Below are 22,570 nucleotides of genomic sequence, written 5' to 3'. Positions count from 1 at the left end.
CACACACTCCCTCATGCCCAGCATACAATCAATGCAATGGCTGCTTTCACAGACGGTGCAAGAGTGTCTAATCGGTGTGAGTCACACATCTCTGCAAGACCTGGCCTCATGCTTAATTCAAGATGTCACGAAGTTCTAAAACACACACACACACACACACACACACACACACTCCACACACAGAGGTGAAATCCACTCTGTGTGTGGAGTGTGTGCTCGTCTGCTGGCGCTGTCCTGCCTCTAAATGTGTCTCTATCAATTATACACCTGAGATAAGACCATGACAGCTGTGTAGGGTGTTGTCACTTGTGTGTGTGTGTGTGTGTGTGTGTGTGTGTGTGTGTGTGTGTGATCGCTTACAAAACAGTGTAAATGTCAAGACAAGTATCTCTTTCAGAGGGGAAAAAAAGAAATGAAACAAACAGGAAGAAGAGAGGAGAAGCCGATCGTCTCTTCTTTCGAGGGCAAAAGAAAAAAATGAAACCTCAATGGTCGCAGAGACGCCGTAGATACTGGACCCCCGTAGTAGATACTGGACCCCGTAGTAGATACTGGACCCCCGTAGTAGATACTGGACCCCTGTAGTAGATACTGGACCACTGTTGTCGATACTGGACCCCCGTAGTAGATACTGGACCCCCGTAGTAGATACTGGACCCCCGTAGTAGATACTGGACCACTGTAGTAGATACTGGACCCCTGTAGTAGATACTGGACCCCTGTAGTAGATACTGGACCACTGTGGTCGATACTGGACCCCCGTAGTAGATACTGGACCCCCGTAGTAGATACTGGACCCCCGTAGTAGATACTGGACCACTGTAGTAGATACTGGACCCCTGTAGTAGATACTGGACCCCCGTAGTAGATACTGGACCACTGTGGTCGATACTGGACCACTGTAGTAGATACTGGACCACTGTAGTAGATACTGGACCCCCGTAGTAGATACTGGACCACTGTGGTCGATACTGGACCACTGTAGTAGATACTGGACCACTGTAGTAGATACTGGACCCCCGTAGTAGATACTGGACCACTGTAGTAGATACTGGACCCCTGTAGTAGATACTGGACCCCCGTAGTAGATACTGGACCACTGTGGTCGATACTGGACCACTGTAGTAGATACTGGACCACTGTAGTAGATACTGGACCCCCGTAGTAGATACTGGACCCCCGTAGTAGATACTGGACCCCCGTAGTAGATACTGGACCACTGTAGTAGATACTGGACCCCTGTAGTAGATACTGGACCCCTGTAGTAGATACTGGACCCCCGTAGTAGATACTGGACCCCCGTAGTAGATACTGGACCACTGTAGTAGATACTGGACCCCCGTAGTAGATACTGGACCCCTGTAGTAGATACTGGACCCCTGTAGTAGATACTGGACCCCCGTAGTAGATACTGGACCCCTGTAGTAGATACTGGACCACTGTAGTAGATACTGGACCCCCGTAGTAGATACTGGACCCCTGTAGTAGATACTGGACCCCCGTAGTAGATACTGGACCCCCGTAGTAGATACTGGACCCCCGTAGTAGATACTGGACCCCCGTAGTAGATACTGGACCCCCGTAGTAGATACTGGACCCCCGTAGTAGATACTGGACCCCCGTAGTAGATACTGGACCCCCGTAGTAGATACTGGACCCCCGTAGTAGATACTGGACCCCCGTAGTAGATACTGGACCACTGTAGTAGATACTGGACCCCCGTAGTAGATACTGGACCCCTGTAGTAGATACTGGACCCCCGTAGTAGATACTGGACCCCCGTAGTAGATACTGGACCCCCGTAGTAGATACTGGACCCCCGTAGTAGATACTGGACCACTGTAGTAGATACTGGACCCCCGTAGTAGATACTGGACCCCTGTAGTAGATACTGGACCCCTGTAGTAGATACTGGACCCCCGTAGTAGATACTGGACCCCTGTAGTAGATACTGGACCACTGTAGTAGATACTGGACCCCCGTAGTAGATACTGGACCCCTGTAGTAGATACTGGACCCCCGTAGTAGATACTGGACCCCCGTAGTAGATACTGGACCCCTGTAGTAGATACTGGACCCCTGTAGTAGATACTGGACCCCCGTAGTGGAGTCCTAAAGCCCTGGCTGGTGTCAAGCAGGCCTTCTGTCGCCCCCCCTGATGCTCCAGCAGAAACCGTTTAGCATCCGTCAGCTTAAAAGCCAAATATGGCTCATTTTTTCTCAGGAGTTTGGAGCTCAAATCATGAATAAATTACCAGTAAAGATGCTGAGAAAGAGAGTTTTAATTTGTCTAGTTTGCTTGTTTTCTACTTGATGTATAAAAATGCACAACATTCAGGACCCGGTACCGTGAGCCGAGCCGCTCAGGGTCCCCCGACTGTCCCTCCGACATGTTTTTCTGGACTCGGGGGACTTTGTGCTTTAAAGTCAGCTTCATCTACATTTTAGAATCTGGATCATTCTGAGCTGACGACCCATTCGTCCACGCGATCGATCAAGCTGAAATATTGGTGTCAAACACTCAGGAAGAGCAACAGAGCAGACATTTTGAGCTGACAGTTCTGTGAGAACAGAACCTCCTTTAAGGAGCCAAGCGCAGCTTAAGCAGAGCCGAAAGCTTCATTCCACTCAGTTGATTTTCATTTGCAGGTCTTTGGCAGGTACCGATGAGTTAGCAGACCAATCATAAAGAGTTTAGCACCCAACATTTAGCAAGCCGCACACTGCTGAGCACACGTTCCTGCCGCTGAATATGAATCGAGGAGCAACAAATCTGCCATCTTGCACTACCGAGAAGACATGTCAGTACTTGGATATTTACTTGGTGTGTGTGTGTGTGTGTGTGCATACGAGTATTTGTGTGCTTCATCTAGGCTGACGCACAGTCGCAGAGAATTTTACATTAAATCACCCCCAGGCAACTCTCTCTCTCACACACACACACACACACACACACACACACACACACACACACACACACACAGGAAGACTTTAACTGTCAGCTACATCTGCCAGAGCACGCAGTTCAGCTGTAACTAGGGTTTATCTGTGACACGGCACGGCCTCGCAAACAGATTGAACTGGAGTACATAAGCGTACCTTAATCCATGCACACACATACGGAGCTGCAGGAAGTCAGGCAGCCACATTCCGGCTTAGAAACACTTTAATTAAACATACAAACACATATGATGGAAAGGCGTGTGCCAGGACGAATGAAAGATGCATGCTCGGCCTGCATTGTTCCTGCAACGTTACTAGAAAATCTGCCTCTAGATGGATGTGAGAGGCCTTGGTGATGTCATAGCAACAGCATGAAGGCTGACAGAAACGGGGAGGAAGGAACGGGCAAGACGGGAATTTTTGTTTACTTCCTCATGAATATATGAGCCACACAACACACACATATCTTCCCATGCAGTGCCTTGAATAATTGAACCAGCATTTAGACTGGATGTTTGTGGAAAGTGGCCATGAAAATGCACTTCTGTCTGGGCCTTGTCCTTGTTTGTCTCCTAACAGCCAAGAATGCAACAGAAGAATTCAGTGCTCAGACCAAAGAAAAGCGCGTGTCCTTTTTCAGCACTTTACTCACGCTTGTATCCAGGGTCTTTTTTCGATATCTCACAGAAGGACATCCATGGCACTTGATGGTCTCATGAGGGGCTGAGAATGTAACCTGTTTATTGAAACACTGCTGGAGGCTTTGTTTTCCTTTTTCTGCTTGAATTGGCCATTTAAATGGAATTCTTGGTTCACAGTGGCTTCAACCCAGTAACTGTGACGAGTACCGACCTCAAAATAAAAGATACTGACCGGCAACAAACTGTGCCTGTCGGGAACATGTTTACAGGGAACTGTCAGACGTGTTACCAACAAACACTATTTGTGTTTTTGTGCATCATTCATAACTTGTGGAAATCCAGAAGTTGCCACCATTTATCCAGATTTTTGGCCTTTTAGGATAAATAGCTAACTTAGCTAGCTAACATTAGTTTTTGTCATTCACCACCAGTCTGTTATCAGTTAGCCCGTTAGCTAACCCTCGGTAACAAACTAATCTAGCTGACATTACCACGTACATTTACTTGTGTGTCCTTCTTGACTTGTGAAAATCATTCATCAGCATGTTAGCCTTTTAGCTAACATAATCTAGCTAACTAAGCTAGCTAAATAAGCTAGCTCACAGTCAGTTTGTATTTACAAGTTTGTTTTCTGTTCTTTCGTTGATTTAATTTGCAGTTTATTGCTGTTTTTTCCCCCTCTTCTTTGAGTTATTGTCTTTTTCTTAACCATTATTGAGATTTGTTCTTTGTGGGCTGTCAGGAGAAGTCCACAACAATATGGTCGCTGACATTTTTTTTCCAGTTTTAGCCGTTGTGTCTGCGCGTCATCTTAAGCTTTCATCACTAAACAAAATGCTCACGTAACCACGTCTTAAAAAATGTCTTGTGTGTTGCTACTCACACAAATAGTCACATGTTAGAAATAAAGGCATAAAAACACAATGGTTCTGATGGGAGTGTCATGGCTGAGCCTCTCATGTAAGTGTAGGGACAAAGCACTCGCGCATCCAAGGCTTCCATTGTGAATACTAGGTTTTGTAGCACATATTTCTCAGTCTCTCTTCTTAAAGTAACACTGAGCAGCATTTTTATTAAACTATTTCAGCATCATTTTGATGGTACACAGACTGATGAGAGGGAGAATGGTCTCTTTATTCCTCCTCCGAGCTCCAAATATCTGTTCCTGGACTATAATTTGAGCTGACCGGGCATGAATCTCCTGATAGCTTTTATTACTCTAAGCTTGCTGGGAAATCTCACGGCAGGAGTCATTGCAGAGGCGAACAGACAGAAGAGGAAGTTTATTGAGGAAATGGGGTATGTCCTTTCAGGGTAAACGCACAGTTTTTCAGCAGATCTGTGTGTTTCTCCAGGGTGGGGCCGAGTTATTTCTTGAGATGTAGCAGATGTGATTTAGGCGACACAATTAATCAAAACAGCAGCAGCAATCCAATGTGCAATGTTTCACATCGATGAAGCCGTGCATTCCTACACAAACATCGCAGCCTCCTGATTATATTCTTTGGATCTATGGAGACTTGATGTTACAGCACAAAGCATTTTTATGACTTTTAAACTAAAATTCAATGTGAAAAAACAAGATCTTTCCCACTGGAATCGCGGGCCCCACCACATCACCTGAGCTAAGACCTGATGCTGTCCAGGTACTCGGTTTGAGGCTTGCTCACGGATCATGGAGGAACCTGTTAGTTGTTGGAGTTGATCTGAGTACCAGGGCAGATCCAGGATCATATTTTCACTTTTCTTGGCCAAATCGAATGATTTGGGGACTTTCATGCATTCCTCGGAAACTACCAGATATATCCTGCTACCAGGCAACGGGCACCGATCACATTAGCTATATGGCAGAGGGCTAAAACAAGCGTGTTGCAGCAGCGATAGCATTATGGATAACTGATGTAGCGGCGCAGCTAAAGCCTCGTGAGTTCAGTTCAGTTTGTTGTTTTAACTGAGCTCTCCTCTTCCCTCCTCAGCGTCTCTGGCTGCTGAGAGCTCCTCGCTGGATATCAGCACCGCAGACAGAGTGGAGGCTGTGAAACGGAGCTCATCTGGCCGTGAACACTTGCAGCACCTCAGACTGATCCACAGCGAGCAGTCGGCGCTCCAGTCCGCTGGCAAACTCTTCAGAACATCACCCTTCATTACACACTCTCTCCCAGCCTCTTCCTCTTTCTCAGGGTGGTGGGCAGCTGAAGCCTACCGGCTGACATGCAGGGAGACACTTAAGACGGGCCCCGGCCCTTCACCGCTGTGGGCAGATGAGTTTCACGTCCACCAGTGGGGAGTGTTGGTGGATTATGGGTGGAGATAAAGACACAAGACCGGGATGCTGCACATGGGGCCTGATAGGCTTTTGTTTGGTGGTCACATGACCTTAAGAGTGTCGTGGCTGGAAGACGAGGAGATTTATCTTTACAAAAAACTCAAACCTCCCTCTGCAAATAGAAACATAGGACTGATCAAGTTTTTTTTTGTGTTTTCTAGAGGACGTGACCGTTTTTGGCTGAGAGAGTGAAGCATTTCATTTCTGTTTCGGCACCGCTGTGGTAGCCACGCCTGACAGAGGGATCAAGCGTGACTTGTTACGTGCTGTCCTAAACGCCTCGTCCCCACGCACAAACGTTTCATCTCGCGCAGGTGGAACACGGAACACCTCAGAGATGCCGCAGAAAGCACAGGCTACCTGTTTAGCTCTCTGGTAGCTTGTTCTTGCTAGCACACTGTCCACAGCCCAAACACTAGGCTGAAGAAGAAGAAACGATAGATCAGACGGGGCTTCATGGATGTCGGGGTGTAATGAACAGAAGTGCTGACTCCGTTCGTCCGTACCTGGACGCGCCGCTCTGTTTACAGTTCAGCCGTTTTGTTAAAGCCCACATTTTGGCCTGGTGTTCCCTGTGCCGTCCTGCTCAGTCTGTCACGCCAAGCCAAAGTGATACTGCCGTAGGCATTTTCTTTCTTTTTTTTGTGTTTCTTTTTTTCCCAGCAGGGTAAAGAATGGCTAACTGGTTGCAGGTCACCTTGATCCTTGTTAGGAACCACAGAGTACCAGAGAATATCAAGCTCCACCGGCCCCCGGGCGTTGCTCAGTACTCCACCCACCTGCAGTAACCTTCCTGTAAACTCTGCGTCTGTGGCGTTGTGCTCTTTCTTCAGCTTACGGGACAAACAGTAAATATTAATTTCCCCTGTTCTACTTTTGCCCTTCCCTTCCTTATGTTGCTTATTAACATCCCCACCTTTGATTACAATTTTCTGCAACTGGCTTTAGTCATGCGTAGTCATTAAGCAGTCCAGTAAATCCCGTGATAGCAGGAATACCTGGTGGTCAGGTTGTCGTCCCCGGCGGGCCTCGTGTACGGGCCAGTTTGGACCACGAGTGTGACATCAGTGTGTGTGTCCATCAATGTCCCAGCAGGGTTTAACTCTCTCACTGTAAACTGTTGGTAAAAGTGAGAACACAATGAATGGCAGGGCGCCGTTTTGTGCCAAAATGTCACAGTAGCAGCCCGGAGAGCGGTTGATGCTTTCTCAGACGCTGGCGAGGAAAACTCTGGGCAAAGAGCAGAAAGAAAAAAACAAAAAAACAGGCACCACATCGAGCCTAACCACCGCCGCAGCAGCAGCCCGAACAGCTGAAGCTGTCAGCTTGGCCAGGAACCCAGAGAAAGCATCAGAGACTGAGCCGCAATTTGTGTTTATCAGTAGTTCATTCAGTGGCCAGTCATTTCAGCTCCCAGCTAGAAAACAGAGAAAATAGGAAATCCATGAATCTCCTCTCAACACAGCGCCACGCGTGGAAAATCAGGCGCCCGTGACTCTTCCCTGTTTTTCTGAACTGAAACTTAACACAAAGTTCGATCAGGCTGGCGATTCATTTATAGAAGTAGGTGGATGTCATTCAGGAATTATTCTTAATATTTGATAAAGAGATGAGCAGAGTTTACCTGCACTTTTTAGGCTGAGTGGTAGTTCAGATGGGCGGGTGTGCAGCAGGAAGCATGTCTGGAGTGTCTCGCCCTGAAAATACTCCAACAGTTCGGAATCGGTCATTTTCTGTTTTTAGGGAGACGCGTGGACCCAGAGTAACTTCAGACATGGGACTCGTGTGTTTTGCTGGACGACGCATTGACCTGGAATTAAACCAAAAACTGCAAATCAAGAGGCCCTCATTACCGGCTACACTGGCGGCTAATGCTGGTTTATCTTTTCACTTTGGAGGATGCTGGTTTTAATAAACACAAACGCTTTGAAATTAAATTGTTTCTTTTAATTGGTTTATCTTATTGCCAGAGAGCAAAACTTGTGCAAACCCCAGACCTTGTTTCAAGTATTTAGGTGAAAACCAACTGACACACGGACACGAGGGAACTGGATGTTCAAACTGCCTTACTTCCGGCTTCAAGATCTGGTTCCTGTGACACTCAGGTGCCAGTACGTCACCCCCCTAGCGGAGGAAACTACACGGACAGAATCCCACAGGGGACTTCTTCATATGTTTTGCCATTTTTGTCTACACCTTTGAGAAATGAGCTAATTTATAAAGATTTGACGATCAACACATCCTCTCCCGCGCCAAATGAGCCCCGTTAGATAATTTCATTATGGGAAGCAGTTTTCATTCTCATGGTCCCAGTGGACGACAGACTTCAGCTTATTTTTGGATGATGGATCTGGCTTTTAACTAAATGACAGGAGAATGTTTTGGTCTGATAAACACTCGGCGCCGACTCTTGACAAGTAGCTGGAATGAAAGCGAGGCTCCACACACCTTTCAAACCCGAGACAAAACAACGTGGAGACAAACCCAGACAGCTAAAATGGGATTTTTAAAAAATGGATTAATTGTGTATTTGTAGCAGAAAACAATTGTCCAGACGAGTCGCACAACGTAATGAATTTCGAAGCACACAAATTGGAAAAAGGACACACATCTCATGGAAAACACTCGAAATAGAGGCGCGCACACACACACACACACACAAATACACACTCACACAAATTAGTGCTGCACATACTCATTCCATGGCACAACACACTCAGACACACACATACTGACAGCTCTGCACTGGCAAAGTTGTCACTCAACAGCTACTAAATTAACAAATAAACATTTAATATACCTGAACCAAAACCAAAGCTCACTCACTCTCACACACACACACACACACACACACACACACACACACACACACACACACGTGGATAACCCTAACTGTCATCTGAATGCTGTTAACCTCGTCATGCACAAACGCACACACACTCTTTGATCTTGTGATTCAGAGGGTGGGGGTCTAGTAATGAGAGGGTGGAGGTCTAGTAACCAGAGGGTGGAGGTCTAGTAACCAGAGGGTGGAGGTCTAGTAACCAGAGGGTGGGGGTCTAGTAATGAGAGGGTGGAGGTCTAGTAACCAGAGGGTGGAGGTCTAGTAACCAGAGGGTGGGGGTCTAGTAATGAGAGGGTGGAGGTCTAGTAACCAGAGGGTGGGGGTCTAGTAACCAGAGGGTGGAGGTCTAGTAACCAGAGGGTGGGGGTCTAGTAATGAGAGGGTGGAGGTCTAGTAACCAGAGGGTGGAGGTCTAGTAACCAGAGGGTGGGGGTCTAGTAATGAGAGGGTGGAGGTCTAGTAACCAGAGGGTGGAGGTCTAGTAACCAGAGGGTGGGGGTCTAGTAATGAGAGGGTGGAGGTCTAGTAACCAGAGGGTGGAGGTCTAGTAACCACAGGCATGTCTACTGATCCTTGAGCAGTGTGCTGAACCTCTTGCGCACTCTTCCAGGTTTGCCTTGACCGTGGTCAGCGGGGGGGGGGGGGGGGGGGGGGGGGGAGGTGCAGCATGGATGGAGCCTGCTCTCCGTTTCTCTCCTGGCGCCATCCGATGCCACCACCTTCACAACCGTCACACTGGGGCCTCAGACAGGAAGTGTGCTGGATAACGTGCCCATGCCCGTCTCTCGTCCCATTATCTCACCTCAACCAAGAGGGAGAGTAACCAACGACAACGACAACGACAACAACGACAACCTGCTGCCATTTGCTATTCATGAAACGGCGTCGTTTCTTTGGCTTTCACGGCGTCATGAATGGGTTTTGACAAGGATTCCACAACTGGGTTTTGCAGCGAAGGTCTCGTCGGCCCTGAATGTCTCAGGCTAAATACCAACCAATTTCAGCCCTGGCTTTTTGAGCCAAGTTATCACTGAGAAATAATTGCGTTTCCTCGATGGCCCCACCTGGAAATGTAACCCAAACCAGAGGCGTTCCACATTTCTCTTCCGTGGGAAGTTGCTAACTTTACGACTGTCACAGACTCACAAATCAATGTGATGGCCGTGTGAGCAGTGCTCACCCTCCGGACCGGTGTTACCGCTGAACAAAAACCACGCGACCGCTCTCTGGTGTCAACCTTCCACAGCTCACGATGAAACAGAAACAGAACGCTGTTGTGTTCTATGAGCTGCTGATGAAGACGAAGGGGGGTTCAAGAGAGGGCCCAACAACTGGAACTGAGATCAGACAGGACGTGGACCAAAAACCAAAATCATGAACTCAACAAGAGAGTCCTTGCAAGGGGCCGGCCCCCCGGAGGAGGTTACTACACTTTACTCATCACACATCCCAAACCTGGAAATCCAGAAACATTCCACGAGGACAAACCGGGACTGTTCTATGGGATCTGAAGCTCTGAAGACCACTGCAGACATCATCCAGGAGCTGCAGGTCTGCGACGCGGCCTCTGGATGTACTGGTCAAACAACAACCTGCAAAATGCAGCAAACAAGAACCAACAGAAGTACAGTTCCATCCATCGTCATCTTCCGCTTATTCCTTACTATTAAGGGTCGCGGGGGGGAGGAGCCTATCCCAGCATCTACAGGCGAGAGGCGGGGTTCACCCTGGACAGGTCGCCAGTCCATCGCAGGGCCAACATAGAGAGACGAACAACCATTCACACTCACATTCACACCTACGGTCAATTTAGAGAATCAATCAGCCTCGTCCCCAAATTGATGTCTTTGGACTGTGGAGGAAGCCGGAGTACCAGAGAGAACCCAGCAGGAACAGGGAGAACATGGAGACTCACACAGAAAGATCCCGCGCCCGAGCCGGGACTCGAACCCGGAACCTTCTTGCTGTGAGGCCACAGTGCTGACCACTGCTCCACCGTGCAGCCAGAAGTTCAGTTCTTAAAAAAAAAAAAAAAAAAAGCCACAGTTTTCAATTTACTGCATTGGTTGAGAGAACAGCAGTAAAAGAGAACTTTATTTCTGTGGAAATACCTCCGGTTGTTTATGAGTGCGAGACGTCAGCAGAGCTCTGATTTCACTGAGCGCATTCTTGATAACTACTTATGCGCCTGAGCTTGTCAACCACAGCGATCGTGCGGCTCTGCAGAGAATATCAACACTCAGGGCACCAACCTCTGAAAGCCAATCCTTCTGCTAAGCCGATATCTGTCTGCTGAATTATAATGCCAGCGATGTTTCTGTGGCGAGGATGAATTGAAGAGCATGTTCACGCCATCGGAGACACCTGCAGATCAGAGGCTGACAAGCTTTGATAAACATCCCTCAGTGCTTGCGCACACGGCAGATTAAAAAAGGAAGGTTTTTGTGTACCCAGTTTATACGAGATACCTGGGAGTTTCAGCCTCTTTCTTCATCATCAGCTTCCTGCTTGGAAATTAGTCTTCTGAGCCTCATTAGGTTTCCACACACACTCGTCGGAACTAAGCCATGTAGTATCCATAGCGGGTTGATTGTACCTGGGAGGCATGAATGTACTACAACAAAGAGCAGGGCCATTTGGGAAATCAAGGAGAATCATATACTTCACACACACACACACACACACACACACACACACACACACACACACACACACCTAAACAGAGCTGCACCCCGGCTGCTTTACACTCCGGTGAAAAGGCAGAAAAATTTCTTCTCATCCCTTCATGAGAGACGCTGACATGTGAAGAACACGGCGTCACCTGTCAAGGTCACTTCACCTCAGCACCTAACTGCTCTCCAAAGTGTGGATTTCTCCAAACGCAGCTTTTCATCTGAGTTCTCATCTCTCTCTCTCTCTCTCTCTCTCTCTCTCTCTGAGGCCTGTCACACTACGTTTGTGCGAGGCTGTGTGTGCTTTCTGTTCAGGCTGTCTCTGCCCTGGGTTCTGCTACTTGTGGAGCCGAGAAATGAGCTGTACATGAAGAGACATCTGAATTTTGAGATTTCAATCTCATTCTATCTCTCTCTTTTTTTTTTTTCAAGGGATTTCAGATTAAGAAGTCAACAGTCAACTTCATCATTTTACTCAGTATCGTTTTTTTTTTCCAACATTGCGGCAGGTTTATTGGCCATTCCGTCTGCGATGGTGGCAACAGTTTAGCGTCAACTCTTCCTCTTGGCTCGACTGTACAATGGATTTATTTCTGCGTGACTGCGACGAAGCAGAATTCCCGTTGCTCTTTGATTCCGACGCCCAAACCTGACATCCACTGCAGAGTCAAGGAAAATCTGCCCCACGACCAGATTAAGCTACGTGGGAAAGACGAGTACACAAATGAAGTACTTCAACAAACAGGACAAATAGAGAATAGAATAGAGTGTGTGTGTGTGTGAGACTCACTTAATGGAACATAAATCTAGAATCTAATGAATTACAGATCTTCCTCCAGGGATGCTCTGAGATATAAAGATATACTCTATGTAATTAAATCATGTGGTCATTTACTGAATTCTTGCCAGTGTGTCAAGTCTCCACATCAACACCGCATGTTCTCCAGACCTCGTGGCATCATCAGTATCTGGAGGTTCACTTGTTTCACCTCTAGAACTGACAGAAACCAGTTGGAGAGCTTTGTTTTAGCCGTGACGAGGCTGCGCATCACGCAAGCTTCATGTCTGCCGTCGTCCGTCCGTCCCATTCTCACTAATGCAGCATATCTCAGGAACACATTGAGGAAATGCCTTCACTTTTGTCACAAACATGCACTGGGACTAAAGGATCAAGCGAAAAGATTCCGGTGTTGAAAGGTCACTGTGACAGCCGCACATAATGGAAGTGTTCATCACGCCGCCTCTGCTCTCATCTGCTGGTTTTTGGCTGCTTTGGAGATAATATTGTTTTGTTTGTTGTATACTTGTGTTGTCTGTGTTGGCGTTGCTAAGTGGATGTTCTTTTCAGTTGCCAAATTTTGATTTGGCACCCTTGTCCGTGACCACATTCACGCTGCGGGTGGGAAGCTAGCACGCTGCACCCCGCTGTACTGCTGTGCTCCACTCCTATAGACGTAGAGCATCTAACTCATAGTCATCATTTCATCACTTTTGCACAGCGACTGAAAACACAATGAACAGCAAAGATCTGCTGGGACATATTTCAAGGTGAGCCAACACATCTGCTAACTCACCTGGCACCTTTAGCCACCAGCTAACGTCGTCCTAGCTAACGTTTTACTGCATGATATGGCAGGAAAGGAAGAGGCTCGTGCGGCATTGTGACCATAGCAAACAAACACCACAACTCAGTACACACAGCAAGCAAACGCCCAGAAACAAATACGTAGCTTCTCTTCATGTCCAGTAACAGTAACTCCACAAACACCCAGGTTAAAAACACCACATTGACATCCTGGAAAGTCTCCCACACGAGGCCTCTCAGGCCGCCGTGGAGCCGTGTGTGTCTGTACATAATTACACACAGTGGAGGTTGTGTAGGATACAGGAAATCAACACACTAAATAATTTGGAACTAAAATACCACTTTAAGTTCAGTGGCTGAACAGAAAATGTCCACTTTCAGTTTACAAGGTTCTTAGATTAGATAAAATTAAAGATTCATAATCCCTTCTGGGAAATTGGGCCACTGCAGCAGCCAAAAAAAAACAAAAAAAACAGAAAAAAAACCCAAAAATAAACAAAAAAAAAAGTTTGAAGTGATTTGGTATCATGGAGGGAAACAACATCCAACTCAGACTGATGGGAAAAGTGTCAGTATCAGAACTTACCCTCAAGGGTTACTTTGGATTGGAACTACTTTGGACCCGATTAAGCCAAATGGGTGGAATCTCACTGACAAAATCAGGTCTTATAATGAGAACTAGCAGAAACTAATCAGACTCCCCATCCATGAGTTGCAGAGTCAAGAAGGAAAATTGAGTTTTCTTGTGAAACATCCAATCAGTGAAAACTAAAATCAGACGGTTCAAGAAAAGGCCAATCATATTTCACCCTTCGCCAGCTCTGGCGGGGAGATTGAGAATCGCTTTTCTCTGTAAAACATCCACTGAGCCAGGCTAAGATCAGATAAATAAAGCACTCCTCGTGTTCTTCAGCTATTCAAAATGTAATTACCCAGTATTGTATCTGCTCAGGTCTGCCTGCAGGCGAGTATCTGTCTGAACGAGAGGAATGAATAGCAAATGAAATGTGCGCTGAGGAGGAGAGGGTGCGAGCTGGGAGGCTCGTAGAAGAGCTCGCAGAGTTTCATCAAACTGGTTTTAACTGCGCATTCGTTGGTATTTACACCCACTTGCCAGTTTATTAGGTACATCTACATAGCCCTAAAGCAGAACACGCGACCCTCTGCAGGAACCTCTACAATGCTTCAGTTTTATTGATCATGTTGGTGAGGCGATTCTGTATTTGAATGGTAGTTTGGAGGCTGCTGAACAGGAAACTGAGAGATGTTCCAGAGATTCGGGTTTGAAATATGACACGAAAAGAGCCCAGCAGACGTCTTTCTTATCAACAACCATCTTTGCATTAACCTGCTATGTGAGTTCTTGTTTTATATTTCACTAAAACTAAATACACTTCAAGCTTTTGTCATTCAGCTGAATTTGTCAGAGCTCCCTGCGATTGTAAAACCACGATTTTATCAGCGCCGTGCTGAAGCCTCGGACAGAATGCTGCTGTTGCAGAGAGTTTATTATCCACGATAAAAACAGTAGTTCTCCCACGTCCAATGACAGGAGCTGAATAGTTGGAACCGCTCATACGGAGCAGGACTAGACCAGACCGGCATTTGGCGACAGAGGCGGCATTTGTTACATCTCACCGTCTGCTGCAAAGGAATACAGCATGTGTCTGAATACAAGCAGGCTGAAAAGTAAAGAAGGGCCTGCCTGTCTGGCAACTGAAGACCTTAAATATTTTACAAATATATGAAATATAGCATACACATCGACAGATACTGACTTTTTAATCTAATCTAAGACCAGCCCATCCATCCATCCTCCAAAAGTGAAACATCTCCTAAAAGCAGGGCTGCGGCCTCTCAAAGGGCTCTAGAACAGATCTAAAATTTTCAATGAAGTTCTGTCAGAAAGTCATTCGCTGCACAGTGGCAGCTAGAGCCACTCTGCAGGACATCGCCTCCCCGAGTCAGAGACATGCGGTAAACACCGACTTGAACCACTTCTGCTTGAATTTTTTAACATCCTAAGTGAGGAAAAGCACACTTCCTGCAGGTGCCCTGAAAGTTGTCCTTTACATATTTAAACATCCAAGCTGTTGCCCCGCTGAGTTTAACCCAACACACGAATAAAGGTGGAGGGATGTCGAGATAAAGGGAAAGCGATCTTCTTTGTTTGAATGGCAGGGATTTATGCCGCTTACCAGTGAAACATGGGGGGTTCGGGCATATGCAGTTCTGAGAAGGATTCCAGGGACTCATCGGGCAAAACATCCCTCCGTAGAAACACTCTGCTTTGTACTTTGCGACTGTTGTAAAGTTCCACTTTCTGCTGCTAGCTTTGTTGAGCAGCTGAAGCTCTTTTGGCTGCAGCTTCAAAAGGGTTTTTGTTTGGGAGGAACCCACTTTCGCTCTCTTATCAGGCAGCTGTGGTGGAAATGTGTTGCTGGGTTAGAGACACCCAAGTTAAATTTAAGAATCCCTATAAAATGTTGAACGGCTGAAGGGAGATGCATTCGTTCTGCTCCAAACTTTGCATCGTCTTGACGTGTTTCTGCAAGTCTGCTGAGTTTTGGAAAAATCCGAGGTAGGACTACGCTGGGCAGGGAAAGACTGGTACATGGTGCTTTTCCACTTTACCCGTCCGGAACTTCTGTTGCTCCTTTACTTTGTCTCTGTGAGGAATCGTCCATAAAAATACACAAATTGTTTGGGAGATGAAAAACTTTACGTTAGGAAACCGTAAAATATTCAAGTACAAATATCAGACAGATGCAAGCTGGTTGAGAGGTGGAACACATGCTTGAAAAACTGCGTTCTGAGCTCCTCTGCAAATTGAGAACAAAGAAGGAGAGTAGCAGAAGTTTTTGGAAACAGAAAGCGAATCACAGGAGTTCTTCCTCAACTCAGACTGCTGGTCCTTTCATTTCCTAACTGTTGACTGTGATTGATATTTTTTATACATTTTCCATTCTCAACAACTTTTGTCTACCCCCCCCCCCCCCACGTACACCCAAGGCAACATGGCAAAAGATTATCAAGTCTCAGACATCAAAATATGAGGTACAAAACAGCGTTAGAGGGGGGAAAAAAAGAGTAACTGTGTGTGTTTGTACCTGAGAAACTATGAGCTACGAGCAGTCCGGAAGCCAAATAACAACTTTACTCCACACATCACAAACTCCCGGAGGAGCCTGCCACCACAGCACCGGAAAACCAGTTCTAACTGAGAGGAAGGAAGTCTTTGCAGAAAACTTGGAGGCTCTCTGCAGGCTACAACACTTAAGTCTTCTCGGCTGTGTCCGTCCCACGCTGCAGGGTGCCAAGCTTTCCCCATAAAAACATATCTATTCCCTCACTATAAATCTGAGATGCGAGGAACTCGCTGTTGCAGTTGATGTATTCACTAAAATAAGTGTACTTTGTTTATAAAGTATTCACAAAGAGGTGTCTTGCGCCCACGGAAATGTTTATTCCCTCCTGCATCTTTACTTCATTGTGATTCCAGAAGTAAGAATCAGCTACCACTTGTATTTAGGTTGAAAGCTAATGGAAACTGACAGCTAACGCTGGGAAAAAACAAGACAAACAAACAAACAAAAAAGAGCCGACTGTGACTGAGTGCAGGTGAATGAGAGCGAGTTGTTTCAACTGAACGCGCCAGCTGGTCACACTCTGCTAACGGTAGCGTCACACCTGAAGTGTTTGTCGTCACAAAGACACACAGAGGGAACGCAGGAGGCAAAAACATCTCTGTGAGCTCTGGAGACCTATTTGTGAGTACATGAAAGGCAAAATATACTTTAAAGGTTAAATATCACTTTGACTTCTTCATCATTATAAGCTCTCCTGTCTTAATCCCGTCCCCCTTAAGCAAGAGTGAATGATCGAGTTTTGACTGCTCTGATATCAAAGCAAAAGCCAGAAATCATCCTCTTACTCGGTTAAGCACCTTGTAAAGATGTGAAACAGTGTTTCAGGCTCGTGGAGACCATGAGTGACTAAAAGCGAATGATGTCAAACTGGAAGTCTTGATGAGACCCGTGGAAATTCCTCAACACTGGGATGCATAGGGATGCAAACCTGGAAGTTTCTGCACTGGAGCTGTGACAGAATAAGATGGAGGGCCTTTGTTTTGCAGGCCTGAACACTGCATTTTCGGTTGCATCCTGGAGAGACAAATTTAACACATGGCTACATGCAAAGCTAACGTTACTGTAGGGTGGCAGAGAGAGGGGGGAGGGAGCAGAATACAGCAGCGAGTCCCGACAAAAACACACCTACTGTTTTGAAAGAAATCTGATTGCTGCTGAGACGTGCGAGCTGGGCAAGATGAACGCTGTGTGTCTCAGATGCCACACACGTTAGCTGCTGTCAACACGAGGAGCTAACGTGTGTAACTATAAACAAAGAGCGAGCCAAGAATTGAGAGGGAGACACTGCCAAATTCACTGTCCAACCCTGAGAGGGACCAGAACCAGTCGGCGTGTGGCAGCTTTCATTGAGCCAGAAGAGTCAACGGAGTTTCCACCCAATGTCATCCCTAGACTTCCCTCTGTCACAACAATACCACCACATTGTCATACATATATTGTATATACATATATATTTCTGAAGTAAAAGAAAAGTTCCCTATGAGCAAGCTGACGCCTGTCCATCCGTAGATTCAAGAAGGACAGATACACTGAAACGTGCTCTAAATAAAGAGAAATTCATAATTACTTGCTTAAAATGAACTGTTGGAAAAAGTAGCCACATGCAGCACTGTAGAAAACTGAGGATGGGACACGCCGAGGTCCATAGTGCAGTTGAATCCTGAGGCCGGTAAAGGATTCGAGCCCCTGATTCAGGTGTAAAGAAAATGGGTCATGATAACAAGCTAAATGACCCAAGTGTTATTTATCCTCCTGTAATTGGGACCACGCCGGATGGATCGGTGGTACAGAAGCGAACAAATTCAAACTTCACTTCCTCAACAAACTCTTCCTGGAGCTCCAAACACCCGATTTGGATCTGCCTCTCACCTCCAGCAGCTCTAACTTTAGGTGGGATCTGTCCTCCATCCACGGATGACTTTCAAGTTTGGCTGGTTGCGGTGTGAGGATATATTTTTCCAAGACAACCACTAGTTATTGTCGAGAGTCTGTATAATGGTGTGTATCTTTAGACATGCCTGCAGCTGTTTCTCAATAGCAGCACCACAATTTAACAGTTCTGCAAGGCTGAAACTCTTTCTCTCCTTCCCAAAGGCCATTCTCACTTCCCTATCACCAGCATTCCTTTATTTATTTTTTTGCATTCATCTAAAATAACTGCCAAGTGCTGTTTTTCCTCACTAACTTATCGCCACCAGCCACGGTCTGGCATCTCACAGCAGCGGAAAATGAACATTTGTGCGTCGATAAGGTTCGTCCTCATTGTTGCGAGCACTGCTGTTGCAGAATCACGGCCAAGTTAACATTCAAAAGCGTCACTTCTCCCCGTTGCCTTCATATTTGTATTGAAGGAAAGAAAAGACAGGAATGAAATGGGGAGGAGGGAAAACATCAACCACTGCAAACACAGCCCCAGACTTGAAGAAGGGCCTTCAGGCAGGCAGGAAAGTAGCAAAGCAGAGGCAAAGCACACGTTTGGTCTGCACAAGGACACTTTTGTGAGACCTTCTATCATCATTCTGTTCCAACTCTCCCTCCATTTTGGTGGTCAAAACGTACTAAACTCATCATATTAACAGTCTGTCAGCTGTCAATCGTGAACACGCGCTTTGTCACCAGCCACATCACCAACTCTGGTCACTCACCTCCATTAACGGGTAGCTCGATATTCCTGGTTCACCACTGGTTAAAAAAGAAAAAAAAAAAAGTTTCCACTTGTGACTTTCCATAACGTAGCATTGCAGCACGCTAATCCCCTCCGGGCATTCACTGTCAGCTCAAGCTGAGTAAGCTAGCACTTCCTTGTTTGTCTCATTAAGGTAACGCCTGCTTCCTGGAAACACACTGCCCCCTGCTGGTGTGGAGCGGGAAATGTGAAGCACCAGCGTCACACCTGTGCAAGAGTGAAGGAACATGATAATAATCCTCATATCAACAATAAAAGTACACAATCTATGTGTATTCCAGTGATAGGGAGACCTCTGTCCTGTAATCTTTGACCTCGTGATGTCATGTTACAGTCGTGCGTTGCAATATTCCAGCTTCAAATTTAAAAGCACTTTTATCGTCATCAGGTTTTAGCGCGTTTTCTACGAAAAGTCTTTCACTGACGGGTTGAGATAAATGTAGCTGTGTAAAAGTACTACGTCAACTAGATGCTCTCGATCAAGAAAAGTGCAAATACCTCAAAACTGATCTTAAGGGCAGTACTGGAGTAAGAACAGCTTTTTAGTGAGGTTTCTTGAGCTTCTCTTGACGGACGCTTTGACAGGGGGATCCACAATGTAGGGGGGTTATTTTGATCATTTCTAGGATGTCTGTTATGGACCAAAACCTGCTCTCCTGACAAAGAGGCAAAATGGCTGATGTTCCACCAGCAAAAGGAAGGAATTTAGCTTTGAATGCAACCCAGGTCTGGAAACCTCCCAATAAGATAGGCTGATCGTCTTGACACAATGGCGGACGACATGGCATCGAGGTCGCTCACCTGCATACGTTTCTTTTTTAGATATCACGCTGCGAAATTGCAAATCTTTGCCTTTTTCTTTTGTTGGCTCTGGTGTTGTCTCATCTTTGGCAGCATCAAACAGTCAAACATTAAGAACTGGGCCTGACGAGTCTCTGATGCGAATGCTTTCATGTCAACTCGCTCCCATTTTACTTCCGTCTTCCCTTTTTTCTCTGTCTTGTTTCGTTGTCGCAACCTTTGGCAGCGATACTGCATGTGTGGCCTTCAGAGACCCTAGGGAAAGTACTTACTCCCCCCTGCGTGTGAGGTGGAGAACGAGGTACCTGCCACGCTTACAAATACACCAACTTACACCAACATCCAATTTCCTCGTGTCCTCCAAACTGTCCTACAGTCCTTTGTTACTTATTTTAAATTGACATTCAGGACGTTTCTCATAGCAGGAGACACAAGTAAGTGACCAAAACACAAGTAAACCTAATAAGCCAATGTTGGCTACAGCGTCATCTTTGCAAGTGTGTGTGTGTGTGTGTGTGTGTGTGTGTGTGTGTCCCAGTATCCGTCTCCAGCCTAATGCTTGTTCACCTGTTGCACCATATTAGATTTATCTATTTATCTCTGACCTGTGGGCATTAATAGACTTCTGCTTACTGATAGTGCGCCGCAGCGTTTGGCTGGCTTGCCGGGATGTGTGTATGTGTTTGTGTGTATGTGTGTGTGTGTGTGTGTGTGTGTGTGGGGGGGGGGGGGGTGTTAAATATGAGCTGGCTTGAATTCATTCATAAAGTTTAAGATTTTAGCCCAAAGCCTGATGACGAAGGCCGATACCAAGGTGTGTTCGGACTTCATTTTTACCAGCTGCTTCGCTGAAACACATTGTGGTAGAGTTGATGAAGATGATGATGATGAAGACGACGATGATGAAGATGATGATGATGGCCGTGAGGAAGATGGCTGTGATGATGGCAAGATTCACGTGAACCAAGCAGCTGGTAGCGGCCAAAGTTACACACAAATCAATGAGACCCTTCAGAGGGTCTGAGATGACAGGATTTGAGATGAGAGATGGCAGTCAGAATGACTGAGATCAAAGTCAGAGATTAAAGTCTGAACCACTGAGATCAAAATCAGAGATGAAAGTCAGAACCACTGAGATCAAAGTCAGAGATTAAAGTCAGAGCCACTGGGATCTAAGTCAGATTGCCAGGGAAGCTTTGTGATGTCACTCAATCCATGGCCCCACCCCTAAAAAAATCAGCACTGCAGCAGATCACGCCTACATGAACACATGTACATACAAACATACATGATGTGAATTTATTAGGGTCTTTGCTGCTGGTGCTTTGTCAGTGAGAGCTTGTACACCGTGTGTTACCACTTGTCCCCTCAACCTAGTTCAGGTTACCTGACATGACGAGTTCCCACAGCTGTACTAGCAAGCAGCAACAAGTTAAAACTGGTTCTCTCGTTGTGGTTAGTTTGTGCCTGCGGTTCATGAGCTAAGGGTCACGAGATTTAACCTGCTAGTTATTTCATATTGCAGAACAACCTACTAGTTGTTATTCATGAAACCATGAGAACAAGGCAGATTATCTTGTGGCCTCAAAATAGCTCATTTGAAGGAACACCACGATTTCTCGTCTGTGTTTGCAGAAATAAATGTATGTGGGGGGGGGGGGTGAGGCTGGGCCGCCTGGGCCGCCCCCCCCCCCCCCTTCACTGGTGGTGGAACGACTGAGATAAAACTGGGCGAGATGGTGGAGGGAAGGAGCTGCGCGCGTCAGTGCGCATCGGAGAGACAATAAATCAAAGGACCTGCCAAAGAGATGCTGGTGTCACCCCCCCCCCCATCACCCCCCCTCAATCTTTGCCTTCTCATCGTCTCTGCCTCCCTCTCTCTGCTCCCTCCGTCTCTCCTGCCGTCGCCTCAGAAGAACGAGGTGTGTGTTCGGGGTTCGCCCTCGCGCTCCTCGTTCCTCTCCCTCCTCTCCCCTCCCTCCTCTCCCCCTCTCTCCACCTCAGTCCTCTCTCTCCTCTCCTTCCTCTCCCCCCTCTCACTCCATACAATCACTCTGATGAGGAGATGGTTTCGCGCGGCAAAAAAAAGAAGAAAAAAATCCACGCGCGCATCGGGCTGCACACCATCTTCACCGCACCTGCCCGTCCCGCTGGTAGAAAGCGACTACACACACACACACACACACACACACACACACACACACACACACACACACACACACACACACGCAGAAATCACCGCTACGCACTCGTGAGCATCAACTGCCTCCTCGGTGCCACCTCCCCGCTCCAAGACCTTCATCCCGGGATCGACGGGCGCGGGTGTGTGTGTGTGTGTGTGTGTGTGTGTGTGTGTGGGGGGGGGGGGGTCTGCCTGTTCGTCCTGACCCCCCCCCCCCCCCCCCCCCCCAGCTCAACAGCTGTCCTGCCACCCCGAAAGCAACACATGCGCGCTGGTGTGGAGCGATAATGACTAAACTGCCCTTTTGGCCGGGAGGGGAAGATGCGCCGTTGCAACCATCAACCCGAAGCCTCCACCTCAACCTCCTCCTTCTCTCCCTGCTGCTGCTTCCTCCTCATGGTTCTCCTGCTGCTCCGGGAGTGGATACTCCTCAGTTGTCCTCAAACAAGCAGCAGGCAGATGGTGAATTCAACCCCGAAGCCTAAGACACAAACTCTGCCGTCACTTCCCGGCGTGTCCCCGGGGCTCCCGGCTCCGGAGCCCCGCCGACTGAGACCCACAAGTGCGGAAACCCCGCCAGCAGCAGCTCGGACGCAGCGCGGCGCGGCGGCGAGGCTCGGATGTTCTTACCTTGATCGGAGTCTCGGTCCCGGTCCGGAGGGAAGAGGAGAGGAGAGCCGGAGCTTTACGGTCCGTTCAGCAGCGACGCGGGAGAAGAAAGCGAGGGTACTATCCCTGGA

The 22,570-nt window shown here is 47.1% G+C and overlaps 1 protein-coding gene across 4 annotated transcripts in view; it reads right to left on the bottom strand.

Annotated features, from left to right (window-relative positions):
- Positions 1–22,570, bottom strand: part of LOC147258012 (protein phosphatase 1 regulatory subunit 29-like) — a 181,061-nt gene extending 158,491 nt beyond the window's left edge. For 3 of the 4 annotated variants that reach the window (XM_086212317.1, XM_086212319.1, XM_086212320.1), the window contains exon 1: positions 22,461–22,570. The gene's annotated coding sequence lies outside the window, so the exon portion shown is untranslated. Of the gene's footprint in view, positions 1–3,595; positions 3,859–22,460 lie in introns of those variants that run through there. The other variant, XM_086212318.1, reaches the window with a different exon arrangement.

The sequence above is a fragment of the Aulostomus chinensis genome, chromosome 8 (genome assembly GCF_037954235.1).
Source record: "Aulostomus chinensis isolate RoL2024-O1b breed Wild chromosome 8, RoL_Achi_v1.0, whole genome shotgun sequence".
In the NCBI taxonomy this organism is placed as follows: domain Eukaryota; kingdom Metazoa; phylum Chordata; class Actinopteri; order Syngnathiformes; family Aulostomidae; genus Aulostomus; species Aulostomus chinensis.
Note: the sequence above shows the minus strand (reverse complement) of the source record. Positions and strands in the feature narration are given on the sequence as shown.